The sequence below is a fragment of the Ipomoea nil genome, unplaced genomic scaffold (genome assembly GCF_001879475.1).
Source record: "Ipomoea nil cultivar Tokyo-kokei standard unplaced genomic scaffold, Asagao_1.1 scaffold0140, whole genome shotgun sequence".
In the NCBI taxonomy this organism is placed as follows: Eukaryota; Viridiplantae; Streptophyta; class Magnoliopsida; order Solanales; family Convolvulaceae; genus Ipomoea; species Ipomoea nil.
The window spans coordinates 260,001-270,028 of record NW_017616568.1 but is presented as its reverse complement, the minus strand read 5'-3'; the positions used below and the strand labels follow the sequence as shown (position 1 = coordinate 270,028).

At 35.3% G+C, this 10,028-nt stretch overlaps 1 non-coding gene across 1 annotated transcript; it reads left to right on the top strand.

Moving 5' to 3' along the window:
- The first annotated feature begins 499 nt into the window (after positions 1-499).
- Positions 500-573, top strand: TRNAM-CAU. The gene has a single exon. It is a non-coding gene; the product is annotated as a tRNA-Met (tRNA).
- Positions 574-10,028: the final 9,455 nt, after the last annotated feature.

Here is a 10,028-nt window from a genome sequence, read left to right as displayed (position 1 = left end):
GAATAAAGGATCCCACTGAATTGAATTGGGTCCACGAATCTAAGAAATAGTGAGAATTCTTTATCTCTCTCATTATCTCTCTCAATTCGAAAATACAGAACTTGATTTGTATTTTTTGCATTAGGTTCACCCCCGAGATTTCATCTCATTTTGATTTTGATTCTTCTTTTATGTTATTTTAATTTATTTTATGTTATTTTAATTTATTTTATGTTATTTTAATTTGACTTATTTTATGTTATTTTAATTTATTTTATGTTATTTTAATTTATTTTATGTTATTTTAATTTGACTTATTTTATGTTATTTTAATTTATTTTATGTTATTTTAATTTATTTTATGTTATTTTAATTTGACTTATTTTATGTTATTTTAATTTATTTTATGTTATTTTAATTTGACTTATTTTATGTTATTTTAAATTAAATGATTTTATGTTATTTTAATTTGACTTATTTTTTATATTGGATTGGCACCGTGGACAAGGGTCCCTGTTAAGCATCCATGGCTGAGTGGTGAAAGCGCCCAACTCATAATTGGCGAAGTCGTAGGTTCAATTCCTACTGGATGCACGCAATCAGGACCTTGGAATCTCATCCATACATAACGAATTGATGTCACATAACACAATTCAGATCCATATCATAACATATCTATCGTATATTTTTTTTTTTCATATATGATAGATATATATGTATCATAGATATATATGAACTATATGAACAGTAAGAACTAGCATTCTTATTGAGACTTGAACTCAGAAGGAAGAAAATAAATTTATGGATGGAATCAAATATGCAGTATTGACAGACAAAAGTATTCGGTTATTGGGGAAAAATAAATATACTTTTAATATCGAATCAAGAGCAACTAAGATAGGAATAAGCTTTCGATGCGAATCTTTTTTGGTGTCAAGGTAAAGGATGTGAATAGCCATCGCCTTCCCGCAAAGAGTAGAAGAAATGGGGCAGACAATGAGACGTGTAATCATTAGCTTCAAGCCGGGTTATTCTATTCAACCTGCTTAAAAAGATAAAGAACTTCAATCAAATACTTAATAGCATGGTGATACATTATAGCAAAACTTATACGGCCGAGTAACACGCAATGGAACCGTAAATGGTCCAAGTGAAATCCACTCGAGGAAAAGAATTTGATCTATGGACAGCATCGTTGTTGGTAAAGGTCGTAATGCCAGAGGAATCATTACCGCAAGGCATAGAGGGGGAGGTCATAAGCGTCTATACGGTAAAATAGATTTTCGACGGAAATGAAAAAGACATATATTGGTCGAATCGTAACCATCAGAATAACGACCCTAATCGAAATGCATACATTTGTCTCATACACTATGGGAATTGGTGAGAAGAGATATATTTTAGCATCCGCAGGGGGGCTATAATTGCGAATAGGCATTGTTTTCTGGTAGGCAGAGGTTTCTATAAAAATCGAAATGCCCTACCTTTGACGCGAATGCCTTAGGCACGGCTATACATAACATAGAAATCACACTTGGAAAGGGTGGATACAATTAGCTAGAGGCAGCGGGTGCTGTCGCGAAACTGATTGGCAAAAGAGGGAAAATCAGCCACAAATAAAATTACCTTCTGGGGAGGTCCGTTTGATATCCAAAAACTGCTCAGGCAACAGTCGGACACGTGGGGAATGTTGGGGTGAAGCGCAGAAAGTTTGGGTAGAGCGGAAGCTAAACGTTGGCTAGGTAAGCGTCCTGTAGTAAGAGGATAGTTTATGACCGCTGTAGACCGATCCCCATGGAGGTGGTGAAGGGAGAGCTCCAATTGGTAGAAAAAACCCACAACCCCTTGGGGTTATCCTGCACTTGAAGAAAAAAGTAGAAAAAGAAATAAAATATAGTGAGAAGTTCATTCTTCGTCACGTAGTAAGTAGTAAAGAAAATCGAATTGATTTCTTCAAAAAATATAATAGGAGTCAGCTTGTGAGTTCACAAAAAAAAATCCGCTCTTGTAGCGAATCATTTATTAAAAAAAATTGATAAGCTTAACAGAAAAGCAGAAAAAGAAATAATAAGAACTTGTGCCCGGGGAACACCATTATACCGACAATGATTGGTCATACTATTGCATCGCATAATGGAAAAGAGCATCTTGCCTATTTTATATAACGGATCATATGGTGGACACAAATTGGAGAATTTGCATCTACTTTCAATTTCCGAGGACACAAAAAGTGATAATAGCTCTCGTCGTCGGTAATTGTTAATACTAAATAACTAAAAAAAGATCTAGATGCTTATGATTCATTAGTAGGAGGGCAAACTTTATGTACCGTGAGGTGCTAAAGAAGAAAAACCAGAAGTAATACGCTTTAGGTCAACATATATCTAGTGTCGGCCTGACAAGAGCACGAAGAGTCATTGACCAAATTCGTGGGCGTTCCTATGAGGAAACACTTATGATATTAGAACTAATGCGCTATCGAGCAGGTTATCCGCATTTTTAAATTGGTTTATTCTGGCAGCAAGCAAACGCTAGTTACACTATGGCTTCCAATGAAGCCAATTTAGTTATTAGTAAAGCTGAAGGAATGAGGGGAGTACCGGGCTAAAGAAATTCAACCTCGAGCTCCGATGTAGTTATCCGATAAAAGGACCGATCTGCATATGAACTATTGTCTGAAAGATAATATCTTTAGACGATTCTGATCGATACTCATTTGTTAAAAAACGGCGTGACGCCAGAGGATGTATCATATTTCTTTTGTACATAATTCTTGATAAATTTTCTTATTTTTTGATCTTCTTGTAGACTTTCAGAATAATTTTTTTGTTGTGAAAACCAAAGGGAATGATGACCTTGGGTTGTACAAGTCTGAAACCAAGTGGATTATTTTTTTGTCCATAAACCCCTCTATTATGGAGATCATAATATGCCATAGCTGTAGAATTTTTTTCCATCTCGGTTTTTTAACAAATTGAGCTCTATCGATTCAGAATCGTCTAAAGATATATCTTTCAGTACAATAGTTATATGGCAGGTGGTCCTTTTTATCGGATAACTACGTCGCGCGAGCTCGAGGTTTGAATTTCTTTACGTAGTCCCTCATTCACTTCAGCTTTACTAATAACTAAATGGCTTCATTGGAAGCCATAGTGTAACTAGCGTTTGCTGCTGCAGAATAAACAATTTAAAAATGGGATAACCTGCTCGATAGGGCATTAGTTCTAATATCATAAGTGTTTCCTCATAGGAACGCCCACGAATTTGTAATGACTCTTCGTGCTTTGTCAGCCGACATAGATATATGTTGACCTAAAAGCGTATACTTCTGGTTTTTTCTTCTTTAGCACCTGGTACATAAAGTTTGCCTCCTACTAATGAATCATAAGCATCTAGATCTTTTTTTAGTATTTTAGTATTAACATTACCGACGACGAGATCTATTATCACTTTTTTGTGTGTCCTCGGAAATTGAAAGTAGATGCAAATTCTCCCAATTTGTGTCCTACCATATGATCCGTTATATAAATAGGCAGATGCTCTTTTCCATTATGGATGGCAATAGTATGACCATTCATTGTCGGTATAATGGTGGATCCCGGACCAAGTTCTTATTATTTCTTTTTCTGCTTTTCTGTTAAGCTTATCAATTTTTTTAATAAATGATTCGCTACAAAGGGATTTTTTTTTAGTGAACGTGCCACAGCTGACTCCTATATATTTTTTTGAAGAAATCAATTCGATTTTCTTTACTACTTACTACGGTGACGAAGAATGAACTTCTCACTATATTTATTTCTTTTTCTACTTTTTCTTCCAAGTGCAGGATAACCCCAAGGGGTTGTGGGTTTTTTTCTACCAATTGGAGCTCTCCCTTCACCACCTCCATGGGGATGGTCTACAGGGTTCATAACTACTCCTCTTACTACAGGACGCTTACCTAGCCAACGTTTAGCTCCGGCTCTACCCAAACTTTTCTGGTTCACCCCAACATCCCACTTGTCCGACTGTTGCTGAGCAGTTTTTGGATATCAAACGGACTCCCCAGAAGGTAATTTTATTGTGGCTGATTTTCCCTCTTTTGCAATCAGTTTCGCGACAGCACCCGCTGCTCTAGCTAATTGTCCACCCTTTCCAAGTGTGATTTCTATGTTATGTATAGCCGTGCCTAAGGGCATTTCGGTCAAAGGTAGGGCATTTCCGATTTTATAGAAACCTCTGTACCAGAAACAATGCTATCTCCAATTATAGCCCCCCTGGGATGTAAAATATATCTCTTCTCACCATTCCCATAGTGTATGAGACAAATGTATGCATTTCGATTAGGGTCGTATTCTATGGTTACGATTCGACCATATATGTCTTTTTCATTCCGTCGAAAATCTATTTTACGGTATAGACGCTTATGACCTCCCCCTCTATGCTTGCGGTAATGATTCCTCTGGCATTACGACCTTTACCACAACGATGCTGTCCATAGATCAAATTCTTTCCTCGAGTGGATTTCACTTGACCATTTACGGTTCCATTGCGTGTACTCGGGTATAAGTTTTGTATAATTGTATCACCATGCTATTAAGTATTTTGATTGAAGTTCTTTATCTTTTTAAGAGGTTGAATAGAATAACCCGGTTGAAGCGTAATGATTACACGTTCATTGTCTGTCCCATTCTTCTACTCTTTGCGGGAAGGCGATGGCTATTCACATCCTTTACCTTGACACCAAAAAAGAGTTCGATCGAAAGCTTTATTCCTATCTTAGTTGCTCTTGATTCGATATTAAAAGTATATTATTTTTCCCAATAACGAATACTTTTGTCTGTCAATCTGCATATTTGATTCCATCCATAAATTTATTTTCTTCCTTCTGAGTTCAAGTCTCAATAAGAATGCTAGTTCTTACTGTTCATATAGTTCATATATATCTATGATACATATATATCTATCATATATGAAAAAAAAATATAGATAGATATGTTATGATATGGATCTGAATTGTGTTATGTGACATCAATTCGTTATGTATGGATGAGATTCCAAGGTCCTGATTGCGTGCATCCAGTAGGAATTGAACCTACGACTTCGCAATTATGAGTTGGCGCTTTCACACTCAGCATGGATGCTTAACAGGGACCCTTGTCCACGGTGCCAATCCAATATAAAATAAGTCAAATTAAAATAACATAAAATCATTTAATTTAAAATAACATAAAATAAGTCAAATTAAAATAACATAAAATAAATTAAAATAACATAAAATAAGTCAAATTAAAATAACATAAAATAAATTAAAATAACATAAAATAAATTAAAATAACATAAAATAAGTCAAATTAAAATAACATAAAATAAATTAAATAACATAAATAAATTAAAATAACATAAAATAAGTCAAATTAAAATAACATAAAATAAATTAAAATAACATAAAATAAATTAAAATAACATAAAAGAAGAATCAAAATCAAAATGAGATGAAATCTCGGGGTGAACCTAATGCAAAAAATACAAATCAAGTTCTGTATTTTCGAATTGAGAGAGATAATGAGAGAGATAAAGAATTCTCACTATTTCTTAGATTCGTGGACCCAATTCAATTCAGTGGGATCCTTTATTCACATTTTTTTCACCAAGAACGTTTTCTAAAACTCTTTGACCCACGAATTTTTAGTATTCTACTTTCACGCAATTTCCAGGGTTCAACAAGCAATCGATCTTTCACGATCAGGGGAGTAATACTCTTTGTAGTAGCGGTACTTATATATCGTATTAACAATCGAAATATGGTCGAACGAAAAAACCTATATTTGACAGGGTTTCTTCCTATACCTATGAATTCCACTGGACCCAGAAATGATCGATTGGAAGAAGCTGTTGGGTCTTCCAATATCAATAGGTTGATTGTTTCGCTCCTGTATCTTCCAAAAGGAAAAAGATCTCTGAGAGTTCTTTCCTGAATCGGAAAGAGAGTACTGGGGTTCTCTCAATAACAAAGAGGAATTCTAGTTGTAAGATATCTAATGAAACCGTCGCCGAAATTGAGATCTTATTCAAAGAGAAAGATAGCAAATCTCTGGAGTTTCTTTTTGTATATTATATGGATGATGATTCGACCCACAAGGACCATGATTGGAAATTGGCTGATCCTATTTTATTGGAAAGATTAGCGAAAGACTGGATTTCTTATCTTATGTCTGCTTTTCATGAAAAAAGACCAATTGAAGCGGGGATTTTCTTCAAACAACATGAGCATGTTTCCCATCTCTTCTCGAGAAACAAGGGGGCTATCTCGTTGCAAAATTGTACTCAATTTCATATGTGGAAATTCCGCCAAGATCTCTTCCTTTTATTCCCTAGTTGGGGGAATAATCCGCCCGAATCGTATTTTTGGTTAGGCAATGTGTGGTTGGGAAAGAAGGATCGGTTTTTTTAGCAAGGTACGGAATGTATGGTCAAATATTCAATATGATTCCACAAGGTCTAGTTTCGTTCAAGTAACGGATTCTAGCCAACTGAAAGGATCCTCTGATCAATCCAGAGATCATTTGGATTCCAATCATTTGGATTCCATTAGTAATGAGGATTCGGAATATCGCACATTGATCAATCAAAGAGAGATTCAACAACTAGAAGAAAGATCGATTCCCTGGGATCCTTCCTTTCTTCAAACGGAACGAAAAGAGATAGAATCAGACCGATTCCCGAAAACCTTTCTGGATATTCCTCAATGTCCCAGCTATTCACGGAACGCGAGAAACCGATGATTAATCATCTGTTTCCATAAGAAATGGAAGAATTTCTTGGGAATGCTACAAGATCCGTTCGTTCTTTTTTCTCTGATAGATGGTCAGAACTTCATCTGGGTTCGAATCCTACTGAGAGGTCCACTAGAGAGCAGAAATTGTTGAAGAAACATCTTTCTTTTGTCCGGCGATCAAAAAATAAAGAAATGATTCATTTATTCAAAATCATTACGTATTTACAAAATACGATCTCAATTCATTCTATTTCATTAGATCCGGGATGTGATATGGTTCCGAAGGATGACCCGGATCTGGACAGTTCCAATAAGATTTCATTCTTTAACAAAAATCCATTTTTTGATTTCTTTCACCGATTCCATGAACGGAACAGGGGAGGATACGCGTTACACATGATTTTGAATCAGAAGAGAGATTGCAAGAAATGGCAGATCTATTTACTCTATCAATAACCGAGTCGGATCTGGTGTATCATAAGGGATTTTCTTTTTCTATTGATTCGTACGGATTGGATCAAAAAAAATTCTTGAATGAGGTATTCAACACCAGGGCTGAATCGAAAAAGAAATCTTTATTGGTTCTGTCTCCTGTTCTTTTTCGTTATGAGGAGAATGAATATTTTTTTCGAAGGACCAGACAAAAACGGGTCTGGATCTCCTGCGGGAATGGTTTGGGAGATCTAAAGCAAAAAATGGTGGTATTTGCTAGCAATAACATAATGGAAGCAGTCAATCAATATAGATTGATCTGAAATCTGATTCAAATCCAATATAATAGGTACATAAGAAGTGTATTGAATCGATTCTTTTTAATGAATAGATCCGATCGCAACTTCGAATATGGAATTCAAAGGGATCAAAAAGGAAAGGATACTCTCAGTCATAGAACTCTAATGAAATATATGATCAAACAAGATTATGCATATATATACAAATGGTCCAATGGGAGCAAGAATTGCCAGGAACATTTGGAACTTTTCCTTTCTGAGCAGAAAAGCTATTTTCAAGTGCATTTTCAAGTGAAAAAGAGCCGTTTTCAAGTAATGTTTGATCAATTACGTATTTATACACGTATTCGTATTAATCAATTTTTGATGAGTTATTCTGAGGTTTGCAAGAAATTCGAAAAAGATGTGTATAAGTTGCTTACTTTCTTTTTGCCCAAGTGGTCTAGGTCACTTCGTTTCTTTTTCCTTTTCTCCCAGTCACTTCGTTTTTTGGGCAAGTCACTTCGTTTTTTGGCCAAGTTGCTTTTCTTTTTGTCTAATTCACTTTCTTTTCCTTTTTCCTGTGTAAGTTTTGGGAATACCCCCATTCATAGGTCCGAAATCAACATCTATGAATTGAAAGGTCCGAATGATAAACTCTGCAATCAGTTGTTAGAATCGATAGGTTTTCAAATTGTTCATTTGAAAAAATTGAACCCCTTCTTACTGGCTGATGATGGTACTTCGAAATTCTTGATCAATGGAGGAACAATATCACCATTTTTGTTCAATAAGATACCAAAGCGGATGATTGACTCATTCCATACTAGAACTAATTGCAGGAAATCCTTTGATAACAAAGATTCCTATTTCTCAATGATATTCTACGATCAAGACAATTGGCTGAATCCCGGGAAACCATTTCACAGAAGTTCATTGATATCCTCTTTTTATAAAGCAAATCGACTTCGATTCTTGAATAATCCGCATCACTTCTGCTTCTATTGTAACAAAATATTCCCTTTTTCTGTGGAAAAGGCTCGTAATAATAATTCATATTTTCTATATGGGCAATTTCTCAATATCTTGTTCCTTCGCAAGAAAAGATTTTCTTTGTGCATTGGTAAAAAAAACATGCTTTGGGGGGAGAACTACTATTTCACCAATCGAGTCACAAGTATCTAACATATTCATACCCAACGATTTTCCACAAAGTGGTGACGAAAGGTATAACTTGGACAAATCTTTTCATTTTCTAAGTCGACCCGATCCATTCGTTCGTAGAGCTATTTATTCGATCGTAGACACTTCTGGAAACCCTCTAACAGAGGGACAAATTGTCAATTTTGAAAGAACTTATTGTCAACCTCTTTCAGATATGAATCTATCTGATTCAGAAGGAAAGAACCTTCATGAGTGTCCCAATTTCAATTCAAATATAGGTTTGATTCACATTCCATGTTCTGAGAAAGATTTCCCATCCGAAAAAAGGAAAAAACAGAGTCTTTGTCTAAAGAAATGCGTTGGGGTTCAGAAAGGGCGGATGTATACAACCTTTCGACGAGATAGTGCTTTTTCAATTCTCTCAAAAAAATGGAATCTATTCCAAACATATATGCCAAGCTTCTTTACTTCGACAGGGTACAAATATCTAAATTCGATATTTTTAGATACTTTTTCAGACCTATTGTCAATACTAAGTAGCAGTGTATCCATTTTTCATGATATTATGGGTATATCGTGGCGAATTCTTCAGACAAAATTGTGGAAGATGCAATTTTTTCTCAGAAGTGAGATCTCGAGTAAATGGTTACATAATCTTCTGTCCAAAGAAATGATTCATCGAAATAAAAAGAATAAGTCGTCGTTGATATCGACACATCTGAGATCACCAAATGTTTGGGAATTCCTCTATTCAATCCTTTTCCTTGTTCTTGTTGCTGGATATCTCGTTCTTATACATCTTTTCTTTGTTTCCCAGACCTTTAGTGAGTTACAGACAGAGTTCGAAAAGGTCAAATCTTTGATGATTTCCTTATCAATGAATGAGATTGAGTTGCGAAAACTTCGAGATAAGTATCCTACGTCTGAACCGAATTCTTTCTGGTTAAAGAATCTCTTTCTATTTCCCATCAATCGAATCGCTTTTTCTATAAATACGAGACATCTAAGTCATACAAGTAAAGAGATCTATTCATTGATAAGAAAAAGAAAAAACGTGAACGGGGATTGGATTGATGATAAAATAGAATCCTGGGTCGCGAACAGTGATTCGATTCATGAGGAAGAAAGAAAATTCTTGGTTCAGCTCTCCGCCTTAACGACAGAAAAAAGAATTCTATTGAGTCTGACTCATAGTGATCATTTATCAAAGAATGACTCTGGTTATCAAATGATTGAACAACCGGGAGCAATTTACTTACGATACTTGGTTGACATTCATCAAAAGCATCTAATGAATTATGAGTTCAATATATCCTGTTTAGCAGAAAGACGGATATTCCTTGCTCATTATCAGACAATCACTTATTCACAAACTTCGTCTGGGGCTAATAGTTTTCATTTCCCATCTCATGGAAAAC